We start from the raw sequence: 15,341 nt of genomic DNA on the forward strand, positions 1-15,341 counted from the left end.
TTGTGCAACACCAGATTTCTCCTTGCAAGTCCCTGTGGATGTCCACCCTGTCCTTCCCTGGCCTCTCTTTCATCTACCTTGCCCAGCCCCCACCTAAAGTGCCACATGCCAGGCTGTGCTGGGCACTGTGGGTGGCTGTGGGGCAGTTGGCAGAGCTCAGGTCACAGGGTGAAGCTGGTAGCCCTGCAGGGAAAGATTTGCCTCCACCCACAGCACAACAGTCATGAACCAATGGAAAGAAAGTCACAAATAAACATAAATTTCCAAATTTCATCATAATATTCTCCAAATTGAACACTTAAAGGCAACTGTCATCTTGAAGTACTAAGTTTAGGACTAAGTTAAAATATACATGTATTTGTCTCCTCCTTGATCGATATAAGATTGTTACTGTTGCTTCTGTTTTGCATATAGGGTTATCGTTACCATCTTTCTAAATTCCACATATATGTGTTAGTATACTGTAATGGTCTTTATCTTTCTGGCTTACTTCACTCTGTACAATGGGCTCCAGTTTCATCCATCTCATTAGAACTGATTCAAGTGAATTCTTTTTAATGGCTGAGTAATATTCCATGGTGTATATGTACCACAGCTTCCTTATCCATTCGTCTGCTGATGGGCATCTAGGTTGCTTCTTCAAAGAACCATATAAAGAATTTATATCCCGCCAAAAAAAACCCCAAAAAAACTCAATTTGTTTAAAAATGAGCAATAATGGGCAATATTGGGGGAAAAAATTGTTTCCTCTCCACCCCTCCTCCTACACCCCTTGTCATTTTAGCTTACAAGATTTACAGCATCGTTCCAGCCTTCACAGCTACAGCTGTAGGAAGGATCCCTGGATATACTTTCCATGAAGAAGTTTAAAAACCTTTTCTTGAGGACTTCATCCAGATAGCCCAGAAGCTGGCTCTTAGAGGGGATGTCTGCCAATTATGGAGGTGGTTCTTGAAGATGATGGTCTTCATGGTCACGTAGCACATGGGGATCAAGTTCAGCGAGCTGGAGAGCACCTTCTCATCATCCAATAGGAGCTTGAAGCTGGGCAGGTTCTGAATGGCAGTGATCTTGCCATCCTAGCCATCCTCCTTACCTCACTTGGTGCCTGCCTCAATCTTGTTCTTCCTCTTCTTGCATGCGTGCTGGGCCACCTCATACTTAGACAACTCCTCCATCTTGGTGATGCCTTTGGGCTGGTTCCACTGCAGCTGCCGAATGTTGGTGCAGAGCATCTTCTTTTTGTGCATGGTATGGAACAGGATGTCAAACTCCTGGCAGGAAATTAACTGTGTGAGTGGCTGCAGCTTCAATCACAACTTCTTCTCCTCCCTGGAGACCTTGTGCTTAGCCTCCTTCTCCTTGTCCTTGCCTAGGAAGGCAGGCACCAAGTTGCAGTCACCTGTGATTTTCTTGCACTGCTTCCACTCCTTGAGCTTCTGCAGGCATATGTCCATATGTGCGAGCTTCAGCTCTATCTCCACAGCATGGTAGTCCTAGTTGAGAGCCAGCTGATGAACATCTCACTGTCCTGGTCATACTTCTCTCTCTTGTAGTTGTCACACAGGGGCAAGTAGTCCAGCTGCTGCTGTTCAGCCAACACTTCCTGGGGAGTCTGGAAAGCTTCCATGTAACTAGCCATATCCTCCAGGTTTTCAAAGCCAAACTGCTCAGTGGCATCCAGCAGCAGCTGTCCTTGTGGCCACCAGCTGGTAGTGTTACCGCGTCCAAGCTTGTCCTGCTGGCTGCATAACAGGCCAATGAATTGGAGATAAGGTGTTGAGGCAAGGTGTTATTTGGTGATTTGGCTGACCAAGAAGATGGCAGACTAATGTCTCAAATAACTATCTTCTTCTGAATACCAGGTTCTTTTATGGGTCAGAGATGGGAGGAGAAGGGGAAACAAAGTATAGAAGCTATTAATCTTGCAAATATCTCCTAGAATGGCAAGTTTCAAGCAGGAGATGTGTTCATTTCTTCCTTCTTGCCATCCACAGGTGGGCAGGATCATGAACAAAGGCACTTTAGTTTAAGAGGGATAGAGGCAGAATTCTCTGAGGCAGGCCATTAAGTATGATTATAACCGAAGCAACAAAAAAGCATGTCAAAGAAACACTTCCAACATGGAATCAGAACTAAATTTTCCTTGTAACAGTAGCCAAGATAGCGGCAGTGGTGGCTGATCTCTGTACCAGCTGAGAAGCATTCAGAGCACACAGCTCAATGTCCTGGCAGTTGATGCAGCAGAAGTGCAGTGGGCTCACCTCCACCAGGCAGTACACACAGTACTTCTTACCAAGTTCCCCCATCTTCCCCCACCTGCCGTCTTGGCCCCTGCCACTACCACCATCTCTGCATTTTTAAAAACTGGGGATACAAAGGTATTCTCAAGCAAAATAGAATCCAAACTTTATTATTTTAAACATATAAACCCATAGACGTTGTTCAGTTGCTAAGCCAGGCTCCACTCCTTGCAAACCCATGGACTGCAGCACGCCAAGCTTCTCTGTCCTTCACTATCTCCTGAACTTTGCTCAAACTCTTGTCCATCTACCTCAGTCAAAACTTATCTGAATCTCTTAATTAGAAAATAGAAAACTAAATAAAGTGTCCCATGTTTAATGTGGATTGATATGCTTTATAAATATAGTCGTCCTCTTCTTCCCTCTCCTGGAATTGTATACATATATTTGACACAATTGAACTTTATTATAAAAGATGCATAATTATATAGGATCCTAAAGTCTTATTTTATCATTTACTTATTTATATTATCTTCTATTTCGGAAGCAAAATATAAAATCTGAGGTTAAAATAATTACTTTAGAAAGAAAACAAGGTTGTATTGTAAGGAATATCTTAATTCTGCTTTGTGTCAAGATATGAACATCATATATGCTGCTGCTAAGTTGCTTCAGTCGAGTCCAACTTTGTGCGACCCCATAGATGGGAGCCCACCAGGCTCCCCCGTCCCTGGGATTCTCTGGGCAGGAACACTGGAGTGGGTTGCCACTTCCTTCTCCAATGCCGGAAAGTGAAAAGGGAAAGTGAAGTCACTCAGTCGTGTCCGACTCTTAGTGACCCCATGGACTGCAGCCCACAAGGTTCCTCCGTCCATGGGATTTTCCAGGCAACAGTACTGGAGTGGGGTGCCATTGCCACCATATATGAATGGAGCACAAATAACAATGCAAAAGTATACTCTACTGAATGTATAATTAGACTTATAATTCAACACGCATGTATTTTTTTTAATTTTTTAATTTTTTTTATTAGTTGGAGGCTAATTACTTTACAATATTGTAGTGGTTTTTGTCATACATTGACAAGAATCAGCCATGGTTTTACATGTATTCCCCATCCCAATCGAAACACACATGTATTTTAATTGTTTTCCTTTAACAAATGAATCACTCCTTTTTCCTGAAGTTGGATTGGTTAACATTTTCATTATAGTTAAATATATATAAGATTTTCTGTTTATATGTAGAATATTTTATAGTAACTATACTTTTTCAAACTTTAAAAAAGAAGCCTCAGATGTTCACGTTACAAGTATAAGACTTTTCCCTAATATATGTAATATTAAACTTTCAAAAACTAAAATATGTGAGATCATTAACCCTCAACATTAAGTAAGCCACAACCAAATAATACTTTGAAATATAGAACAAGTTAATCAGAAGGATAGTTTTCATATTAATATGGAGTAGGAAAATTCATGACTTATCAGCAAATTCATTTATTATGGAAAGTTTCAATTGTTATGTGTGTTTCCAAAATATGAATGCTATCATTGAGACAAAATAATAGTTTAACATAAAGATACAGACACTCACACACAAATACACTCCAAACTTAAAAACTATTGGGCTTAAAAGGACACTATCAACAGAATGAAGAGGGAACCTACAGACTGAGAGATAATACTTACAGATCAAATTTCTGATAGGGGATTAATCCAGAAAATACAGAGAACTCCTACAACTCAACAACAATCAGATTTAAAAATGGAAAAAAGATGTGAACATTTTTTCAGAAATGATATATAAATGACCAACAAGCATATGAAAAGATGCTCAATATCATTAATACTAGAGAAATTCATATCAAAACAATGAGATATCACCTTGTCACAGGAAGGGGAACCCCTTCCAGGGCCTGAAAGAGGGTTCTTGTCTAACACTCAGAAATTAATTATCTGAGGAGACACACATCCTGACAAAGCAAGAGACTTTATTGGCAAGGGGTGCCTGGGTGGAGAGCAGGAGGGTAAGGGCAACCAAGAGGACTGCTCTGCCACCTGGCTCACAGCCTCGAGTTTTATAGTAATGGGATTAGTTTCGAGGCTGTCTTTGGCCAATCTTTCTGACTCAGAGTCCTTCCTGGTGGTACACATATTGCTCAGCCAGTATGGATACCAACAAGAAGGATTCTGAGAGGTATTAAGACACATGGCGTCTCCTACTGACCTTTCCCAAACTCTTTGGGTTAGTGGTGGTTTATTGGTTCCATGTTCCTTATCAGGACCTCCTGTCATAAAATAACTCATGCAAATGAATACTGTGGTGCCTGGCCAGATGGGTTGTTTCAGTCAATGTATCCCCTAACAACCTCACACTTGCTAGAATGATTATTATCTATAAAACAAAGTAACAAGTGTGAGCAAGGATGTAGAGAAATAAGAACATTGTACCTTATAGAGGGGAATGTAAAGTGGTGCAGCTGCTATGGAAAGCAATATGGTGACTGACCAAGAAATCAAAATAGAATTAACATATGTATTGGTCTGCTCATGCTGCCATAGCAAAATATCATGGACTGGGTGGCCTTAAATAACAAAAATCTATTTCTCACAAATTTGGAAGTAGAGCAATTCAAGATCAATGTACCAGTAGATTTGGTTTATGGTAGGAACCCTTCCTGGCTTGCAGATGGTTACCTACATTCAGAAAAAGAGAGAGAGAGAGAGAGAGAGAGAAAGAAAGACAGCGGCTAAAGAGAGGGGAAGTTTTTTGATGGGTGTAGAGTTTCAGTTTTGTAAGATGAAATGGTTCTGGAGCTCTGTCGCACAATAATGTACATAAACTTAGCACTCCTCAACTGTATACTTGAAAATGGTTAAAATGATAAATTTCATGTAATGTGTTTTTTACCACAATTAAAAATAAAAATGTTCAATTAGGTCCCATTTTTTTAATATTTGCTTTTATTTCCTATATTTTAAGAGACAGGTCCAAGAAATTATTGTTACAAGTTATGTCAAAGTATGTTCTGCCTATGTTTTCCTCTAGGAAGTTTACAGTATCTGATCTTACATTTAGGTCTTTAATCCACTTTGAGCTTGTTTTTGTATATGATATTAGTGAAATATCATTATTTTACAAGTAGCTGTCCAGTTTTCTGAGCACCACTTGCAGAAGAAACTTTCTCTACTGTATATTCTTGCCTCCTTTATTGTAGATTAATTGACTGTCAGTGTGTGGGTTTATTCCTAGGATTTCTATTCTGTTCCACTGATCTGTGGGTCGGTTTTTGTGCCAATACCATACCAGTTTGATTACTGTAGCTTTGAAGTTGTTGGGATGCATCCTATAGGCCTACAAAGCCTATGATTATCCAGATTCAAAACCAAAGAAAGAGCCCAGAGTCAGTCACAGACACATCAATAGTTTATTGGCTAGCAAGCTCTTACATGTCTGAAGCATGGTCCTGGAGGGACACTACGCCATGTGTGGCAGATGGTGGACAGGACATGCAGGCAGACTTAGCTCCTGGGAGGAAGAGAAGTTTACCAGTTACAGGGAGAATTGAGTCAGGTTACTTCATTGGTTACTTGGCACTCACTACCCCTCACTACCCCTTTGATGAGCTATCAATGGTGGAGATGTTCTGATCTAAGAGTTAGAATAGTCACTAGCTTGGGTGGGATAAGTAGGTAGGAAGGTCAGTCAGATAAGTAAGATGTAGGTGAAGCAAGCACTGATCAACCAGGGGATGGACAGAGAGCAAGAGAACAGTCATTTAGGGTGTCCCGACCATATACTGGCTTCCCAGGTGACTCAAGTGGTAAAGAATCTGCCTGCCAATGCAGAAGATGAAAGAGATGCAGGTTCAATCCCTGGGTCAGGAAGATTCCCTGGAGTAGGACATGGCAACCTACTCCAGTGTTCTTGGCTGGAGAATCCCATGGACAGAGGAGCCTGGCGGGCTACAGTCCACAGGGTTGCAAAGAGTCAGACATGACTGAAGCGATTTAGCATATATGTAGGCACCGCCATATACCAGTATAGTCTGAAGTTAGAGGGCATGATACTTATAGTTCTGTACTTCTTTCTCAAGATTGTTTTGGCTCTTCAGGATCTTTTATGTTTCCATACACATTTTAAATTTTTTTGTTCTAGTTCTGTAAAAGTGCCCTTGGAATTTTGTTAGAGATTTCACTGGATCCATAGATTGCCTTGAGTTATGTGGTCATTTAAAAATATTAGTTCTTCCAGTCCATGAACACAGTATACTATTCCATCTATGGTCTTCAGTTTCTTTCATCAGTGTCTTACAGTTTTTTGAGTACAGGTCTTTTACCTCCTTTGATAGGCTTATTCCTAGGTTTCTACTGTTTTGATGAAGTTGTAACTGGGATTGTTTCCTTAATTTCTTCTTCTGATAGCTTTTTGTTAGTGTATAGAAATGCAAAAGATTTTTGTATCCTGCATTTTTGCATTTTGTATCCTGCGTTTTGTATCCTACAACTTTACCAAATTCACCCATCAGCTCTATAGTCTTCTGGTGGTGTCTTTAGGATTTTCTATGTATAATATCATGTCATCTGAAAACAGTGAAAGTTTAACTTCTTCCTTTCCAATTTGGACTTCATTCATCTTTCTTCTCCTTTGCACAGCAAAGGAAACCATCAACAAAATAAAGACAACCCATGAAATGGGAGAAATTATTTGTAAATGATATGACCCATAAACAATTAACAGCCAACATATATAAACAGTTCATACAACTCAACATCAAAGAAATAAGCAACCCAATTTATTAACATGTATGCACTGCTATATTTAAATTAAATAACAAAAAAATAAAGTAAGCTACAAGGAAATATTTTTCAAGGGAATATAGCCAATATTTTATAATGACTACAAATGGATTATAGCCTTTAAAAATTGTGAATCACTCTATTGTACACCTGTAACTTATATAATATTATAAACAACTATTGTTCAATAAAGTTTAAAAAAATAAAAAAAATAGAACTTCATCACTGAAAATAATGAGCAGAAAAACTGAATAGACATTTCTTCAAAGGGGAAGTGCAGATGGCCAACAGGTCCACGAAAAGATGCTCAGTACTGCTAATTATTAAAGAAATGCAAATCAAAACCACAATGAGATAGTACCTCACACCTGTCAGAATGGCTATCAACAAAAAGAACACAAATAATGATATTGGTGAGAATGTGGAAAACACGAAACCCTCAGACACTGTTGAAGGGAATGTAGATTGGTGCAGCCACCTGGAAAACAGTATGGAGGTTTCTTAAAACAAATTAAAAATAGAACTTCTATATGAACCAGCAATTCTACTTCTTGGTATGTACCAAAAAACAAAACAATAATACTAAAAGATACATGCACCTGATGTTTATATCAGCATTATTTACAACTGCCAAGAAAGAAAGCAACCTAATGGTCCATCAACAGATGAATGGATAAATAGATGGTGTATACACACACACACACACACACACACACACACACAACGGAATACTACTCAGTCATAAAAAGAATGAAAATTTTGCCATTAGCAGGAACATGGGTGGACTTGGAGGGCATTATGATAAGTGAAATAAGTCAGATAGAAAAAGATAAATACTGTATGCTATCACTTATATGAGAAATATAAATAATGAAACAAACTAGAAAATATACTAAAGAAGAAGCAGATCCATACATATAAAGAACAAACTAGTGGTTGCCATTGGGGAGGGGGAAGTGTGGGGAGTCAACATAGGGGTAAGGTATTAAGAGGTACAAACTATTTGGTATAAGTTACTTTGATATATTTTACAACATGCAGAATATAGAAAATATTTTATAATAATTATAAATTGAATATAAACTTTAAAACAACAATAAAAATTAAGTTAATATTTTAACTATCAACTGTTTCAAAATATAGATTAACAAAGCAAATATTCAATTATAGGCTATTTCCCTAAATATTTCCCTCTAAAGTCCATCATTTCTCCAGTATCTTTTTGAGATTCACTTTTAGCATTTGTGACAAGGATCTCCAAGTATCATGACTTAATCTATAAGAATATTAATATATATAAAATATATTCATAAATGAACAATATTTTAAAAGTATTATTTCTGTTTTCATGTTATAGATGAATTTTCTCTAGATCTAAGGAAATGATTTGTCATAAGATTTTTTTAATAACTAAATCAGGTCATAATAAAATTAATATTATTTACCATCATGCAAATTTAGTCTAGTTAATTACTGTTGATATGTGTAGCTCTTCTACTGTAGGTACTGCAGCAAAAATACTTTCACTTAGGACAGAAAATAAATAAAATGTATCATTTAGCTTACAGAAGCAAAAACAACTGCTACTCTTTTCAATATTACAGATTGTATTTCTTTGATTTATCAAAGAAGGAGGGGAAAAGAAGAAAAGGCAGGGAGGGCATGCTTAGATTAGCCGAAGGAAGCCTTGCTCTGACTGATCTAAAGCCGCATCAAAGAAGGTTGATTCTTTCAGACGCATTCAAGAGGAAGTTATTTCCTAGAGTTTTTGGAAACTTGATCCTATGATCCAAAGAGCAGATTCTCACTTCATGCTAGTAAGTACACATCCTGTTTTGTCACCAGGCTCAGCTGGTAAAAATCCGACAGCAATGCGGGAGAGCTGGGTTCGATCCCTGGGTTGGGAGGATCCCCTGGAGAAGGGGAAAGCTACCCACTCCAGTATTCTGGTCTGGAGAATTCCATGGACTCTGTAGTCCATGAGGTCGCTAAGAGTTGGACACGATTGAGTGACTTTCATTTGGTAACACAATACTTGTCTTTAGTTTCCAAGACTCCTAGCATTTATTTTTCAGTGTATTTTAGTTCTAACTTACGAATATAACACAAACAGACTTTGCCAAAAATATTATATTATATTCTGAATACATCAGGTGAATTGTTGTCTCTAATGAAGTAGTCACCCTCTTAACCATGGAAGACTCGGACACGACTGAGAGACTTTCACTCACTCACTTAGGTCGCCTGTTACTTGGGGCAGGGACGCATGTGAATCCGGTTAGAGTCAAAGGAACAACCAGGACCTGGTGATCTGGTTGAGATGAAGAGTCGGTGTCCCAGAAAGGAAACAGAGGAGGAAAGACCTCATACAAAGTTGCAGCCCTCCGTTTATCTAGGCGCTCTGCCCCAGCGCCTACCACTCAGGCCTGAAGGACAGCGCGCTCAACGGGCGGGAGCGCGCCGACTGCAGTTCCCGACGCGCCCGGCAGCGCTGGGGGCGCCCTCGTCCCGCAGTTGGCCGCCCCTCCCGCTCGCAGGTCGGAAGCTCTCGGGGAAGGGAAGGTCTCCCGGCGCCAGCTCAACCAGCTGGTGCGAGAAGCTGTCAGGCATTTGCTTCCGGACGCCTAGACTACAGCCGGGATCGTCCCGGTGGCTGGCTGAGTCTGCGTGTTTGTGTCTGTCCCGGAGACCGTGCCCAGGCCCGCCGCTGGCACGGCGCGCAGAGGTCTTTGCTCAGGGGCTCAGCTTCCGGGCAGCTCCGGGCGTTCGCCTGGGCGCGGGCGTTGGAGGGGACAACAGAGAGTGAGGCCTTTTCTGTGTCCTTTCGAATCAGAGCCATCGAATCGTGTGTGTGTGTGTGTGTGTGTGTGTGTGTAGAGGTGGAAGTGAGGTGAGTGAAGGGAGCAACATTGCGCGCTAGAAAATCTCCCGTGAGCATTGCCGCCTTTGCGAGGTCGTTCCTCTCCTGGGAAAGCGACTCAACCCCTCAGCGAGGACTAGACTCGGATTTCGTACCTACTTGGCTGAGGGCGCCGCTGGTGTCGGGTCTTGGGGCGCATGAAGATCTGATTCGTGAATGGTTGGGGTATCTCTTTCCTCCCAATGAACCAGCACCAGCCTAGCAGCTGAGGACAGGACACCCTGAGGTTCCTGCCCAGAGAGGAGTTCCCACTAAATGCTTTCACGGGTTTGCTCCCACCCGGCCTGAGACATGGACGCCTACCTGTTTCCCCCTCCGTCCAGGCTGCCCCTCACCCCCGTAATCTGACTCTGAGTCCGATGGAAAACCCGGGGATTCTCCAAATAGTCACTGGCCTCCCAGAAAGCTACAAAACCGTGGGGTGGGATGGGACCCTCTTGGTTCCAGGGAGACAGGCGCAGGCCTTCAGTTCTTTTTGCTGTGATGAAGCCTTCCCCCAACCCAAAAGCTTTCTGAGGGATGCTGAACTTGGGAGACTTTGAACCAAACGGAGTGCAAGGTATAGGCAACAGCAAACCAAATTAACTCTGTCCCCGACTTCTTAGGAAGTTTCATTTATTTGAAGAAAAACTAGTTGGTTTATGCTGCTCATGTTTTTCCAAAGTCCTTATATATTCGACTCCCTTCCACACTCCCAACTTCTATCTTTTGGGATATATTCACTACAAAGAGCAAAAACACTGTCACTGTTGCCAGTTTCCAACACATTTACAGCAATGCCTCTCTAAAATAAAGTTTGGGAAGACCCTCCCGGCTCAGGGCCAGGGTCTGAGGAAGAAGACGAAACTTTAAACTGCAGTGTGCAGGTGATTGGTGGGTTCTCTCAGTGATCAGTCTTCCCACACAAACCAGCAAGCACACATGATCGTGTGTAGACACACACACACACACACACACACACACACGAGTGTTTCCTGTAGACGGCCACCAGAGGGAGGACCTTTGGGCAGTCCTGCGTGATGGGGCAAATATGGAGCCTGCTCTCAGTTTGTATTTGCCACTTTTAAAAGGCTTGGACTGATTGTGATAAAGGGGAATCTACCTTGGCTAGGTTGGACAAGCACAAAGGGAGAAAATATAAGTGCTATCCTCTCTTTACAATTGCAGGTTCCTTTGATCTTGGGACTTCCCATTCTGTTATCCCTAGGCGGGACACTGAAAGTCACAAGGTGCCCAGAACAGAGCCTGGACACCTACTCCCTTAATTGCGTTCTTCCTGAAGGAAATTTAGGAAGGGGCTGTGGAGGTGTGAATCCTGTTTTCTGAATTATTTTTCCACACTTGTTTAATCTTACTCTACTGCTTCAAAAATATAGCAGATACATGTTACATCATTATTCAGGCAAAGTGTAAAACTCAGTTGGAAACATACTTGGTCGTTTTACAAAGGATGAAGAAACAAAATTCCTTTTCATCACACTTCTGACTTTGAATTTAATTCCCTGTTGCCCACCTGGAAATGGCCACAAAACCGTTAGAAAATGCCACTTTAAGTAAGTAGAAATACCATGTCCTTGTGTAAAGGCTTCCAAGTTCCTAGTGAGTATCTAAGCATGAAAATCACTTAAGAAAAAGAGTGCAGGGCTTTTTTTTTTTTTTTTTTTCCACTTCGAATAGTTTCATCTGTTGTAACTCTGAATTAGGAAATAACGCATATGGGGATAAAGCAAAGATTTGACTATTGTCTTGATTGGAATTTCAAGATTGAAAATTTTAATTCCCTTTATATTTGAAAAGGCGTCTATTTCAACTAACTTTGCAAAGTGAATCAGAGCAATGACTCAAGCCACCGCGACAGAGGGAGGTGAGTTCCCTTGTGATTAAGTGTTGAGCGCCTTGATGACCTAATGCTGGGTGCGCGCAGAGTGGTCAGATCCTACTCACGCAGACGTGGCTCTGTTCGACTCGGCAAGTGCACCAACCCAGTAAATACCACCGGTACGTCATTTACGATGGGCTTCACCATGGGCTCTGGGGGTTGACAAACAGCCGCCAGCGCTGTGTTCTACTAGGTCACCCAGCGGCGCAAGCAGGTCGCCCTCTGCGCGCTACAGCCTGCGGGGCGGGAGCCTTGGCGCTCACCCCTGGAGCTCAGCTGGTGCTGACGTCTGTTCAAGCCCTTAAATGTGCCCGTCCCTGAGTAGGAGGGAACGGAGTTTGTAGCAGTCGCTTTGCCCGAAGGGAGCCGCGCCTCTGCTCTAGCAGGCGGCAGCCCTGGTTGCCCCTCGCTCTTCCAAGATCTGCGTTTCTGTCTGACCTCTTTGCACTGACTCCCCCGCCAGCCTCTCCAGCGGGAGGCGCATTTGGTTTTGCATCCCAGGAGAGAACCAAAAGGGCTTCTCATACCCTATGCTTTTCCAGTAGACTCGAAGACCAGATATTACGAAGTGCGCTCGGGGATCGCTCAAGGAGCACAGAGCTTCCTCTCCCTGTTTTGGTCGGGGGTGATTTATCTCAGAGCTGGCGAAAGCGTCCTCCCCGCCCGGGCACCTGCAACTTGTTAGGGTTTCTTAGTCCTGTGTGTGCGATTCCAACATCAAAGTTTTTCTTCCCCTACCCGAAAAATCTATCCGTTTAATCCATTCTCCTCCCTCCGCGCTGTCTCAGCCAGGCCTCCTCTCTGTGCGGTGAGTGGATAGCGGGGCGTGCAGTGTGGCAGCGGCGGCGGAGATTGGAGGGATCAGGCAGAGCAGAAGAGAAGGAGCTGCTGCCAGGGGCTCCCAGGTCCCTGGGTAACCGTTTGCCAGGCGAAAGAGCTGGGTAAGAGTACAGAAGAAGCGTCGGAATCTTCTGGGACGCTGGTGCCTAAAACCTGGATTTTAACCACCATCCTGGTTGCGCGTCTCTGCCCCTTTTCTAATTTGGTAACTAGTGGAGAGAAGCGCTTGGCACGAGCGCTCTGCGGGACCCAAGCTTCAGGCTGCTCGGGATCCGTGTGTCCGCTGCTGCGGAAGGAGCGGAGGAAGGAAGCCAACCGCTGCTTACTGAAGCCTGGAGGTAGGCAAGGGGGTGGGATCCAGATTCTAGCGCTCAGCCCAGATTCCAAAAGGGTGTCTGGTTTCACGGAGAGGAGGCATTCTTCTCATTTCCCATCGCACTCTCTCATTTAAGGATTCAGGCTCAAGAACAACCAGATTAGGAGCACTCTCAAGGTGGACTTGCCTTCCGCCTCAACGTCTGAATGCCAGTGCTCTTTAAACTGATTTGATTGCGTTGGGGGTGTTTAAGCTTTTCCAGGAAGTTGATAGCTTGCAGATTTTGAAAAGGTCCAACTTGATTTTGTTCAGTTTCTTAAAGGATGTGTTTCCTGTGGGCAAGAATTATGGGAAATAAATGTCAGTGCCATATACAACTGCAATAGCAGCTTAAAAATCACCTTTATTTCCTCCCCAAAAGTTTTCCCCATGCAAGTTTTCTTATTGCCTAGAAGCAGTGCATGGAGACTTGGTTTGCTTTATTATATGTGTACTGGGGAGGGGGCTCTCCTATTTTTAAAGTGCAGGATATCAAGGACATTGCCATTATTTTGTATTTCTTTCTATTTTCCCCTATGCTGCCCATATAACAAAGCACTGTGAGTGTAGAGAGAATGGAACGCTGTTAAAATCTGAAAGAATAAGGAAAGACTTTGATATTCCCAGCCTTGTTTGAAGTTTTTATTTAAATACCAGATCTTTTTTAGTTAGAAGTAATTTGAAATAAGACTGGACTAATATTGTCAGTGCAACTCAGCATGCTAAGATTTTACATGAAGCATATGTAATTGATCCCTATAGTTGCATGTTAGCTGATGACAGAAATTGCTTGAGATGATAGAAACAGCACTTGATTTTTTGGCAAATGAGACTCTTGAACTGGGGGGAAATCTTAAAAAAAAAGAATGAAGGTAAAATTTGTGGCAAGAATATGAATACATTGATGAAAATAGAAGGCAAGTTAACTTAAAAGGGTGGTTTACTGAAAAATCAGTGCCTGATGTGTCACATCTACATATGATAATCAATGAAATAAATGAACCAGTTAGTATTCCTAGCTTGCAATACTTGGCTCTGTAGAAAAACTGCTGTTACATTTTATTCCCAGACTCATTTGTGAGAATGATGTTGGATGGGTTTATTAACTTCCTTACACATGTGTGCTGTAGATCCCAGGATATTCTGTAAAGCAGAGAGAGACAAGGTCCAAGATCTGGCCTCCTTACTCTTGTCATCTCTTTGCTACTGGGTATTCTTCACATAAGCTACAACTAGTGGAATCTTCTTTCCCTCTTCTTCTCTTGCGCTATACACTTGTAGCTTCCAATCTGGACCTGAATCTCACCGCAGTAAGTCCTATCACTCATGTATTCATCTTCACAGGGCAGCTTTGAGTTGGGGTTTCCCTGAATTGAAATAAGTCAATATCCCAATAATAAAGTATATATAGTTGTTATGCAGTTGTTGGATAGATTTTGAGTGTATCCTGTTAAGCCAAGTGGGGCTACAAGGTGTCTGGGGGAAGCTAGGGTACAACTGAAGTGGTGAGAACGTGGCTAGGAACATGGATAGTAAGTTAAAATTGGAGCTGTGTGGAAAAGAAGGAATAATGTCAAAATCTGAGGGTGTGTGTGTGTGTGTGTAGAGGGATAGATTATCTTCAGCAGGAATCAACCTTCTCTTACATCTGCATGGATAAGGTTACCTGAAAGGTCAGACTCCTTGCTTGATAAATTCTCTTTGAAGAGAATTGAGAATCCTGTGAAAATAAACAGCTCTCATTTGTAGCTATTGACTTTCAAATAAACTCTTCAGTGCTAGGGTCTAAAACCATCTTTCTGAAATTTTACTGCCTAAGAATGCATAACAATTGAGATTGATGACCCCTAACACAGGAGAAATTGGTTCAAGAGGACCCAATTAACTGCATGTTTAACTCCATGGGTGATTCCAATTCTCCTAGTTCAAAAATTATCTGGTGAAAAATATAAGCTTGGTGCTAATGAACTTCTTTTGTTAGGGAGAGTGTTGTAAAGTCATATTAGTCTAAATTCTTTCTTATCTGTCTTTTCAGTCTTCCTTGCTTTCCATTATCAATGTCATTTTTATTGTCATGTCTCTCCTGTGAGATGATGACTATTCTCAAATACCAAGTGTCTATCATTTGTGTATTTGAAGCGCTGGATGGTGGCCATTTGAGACTAAAACCAGGAGGCACTAAAACTAAGGTGATGGAAATGCTTCACAATTATTGTGCATTAATAAATTTTAAAAAGTTAATGTGCTGATGGTTTGATTAAAGGATAACTTTAAGTAAACAGTATGATTATCTCTTCCTCAC

General features: G+C 41.8%; 1 protein-coding gene and 1 pseudogene across 1 annotated transcript in view; one reads left to right on the plus strand and one right to left on the minus strand.

The window, feature by feature from the left end:
• Nucleotides 1-780: 780 nt before the first annotated feature.
• LOC110144182 (transcriptional adapter 2-beta pseudogene) lies at nucleotides 781-2,309 on the minus strand (annotated as a pseudogene).
• Nucleotides 2,310-12,184: 9,875 nt separating this feature from the next.
• Nucleotides 12,185-15,341, plus strand: part of PCDH15 (protocadherin related 15) — a 1,725,758-nt gene continuing 1,722,601 nt past the window's right edge. The window contains exon 1 of the mRNA XM_070470562.1: nucleotides 12,185-13,022. The gene's annotated coding sequence lies outside the window, so the exon portion shown is untranslated. The remainder of the gene's footprint in view (nucleotides 13,023-15,341) is intronic.

This window comes from Odocoileus virginianus, chromosome 7, assembly GCF_023699985.2.
Source record: "Odocoileus virginianus isolate 20LAN1187 ecotype Illinois chromosome 7, Ovbor_1.2, whole genome shotgun sequence".
Lineage (NCBI taxonomy): Eukaryota > Metazoa > Chordata > Mammalia > Artiodactyla > Cervidae > Odocoileus > Odocoileus virginianus.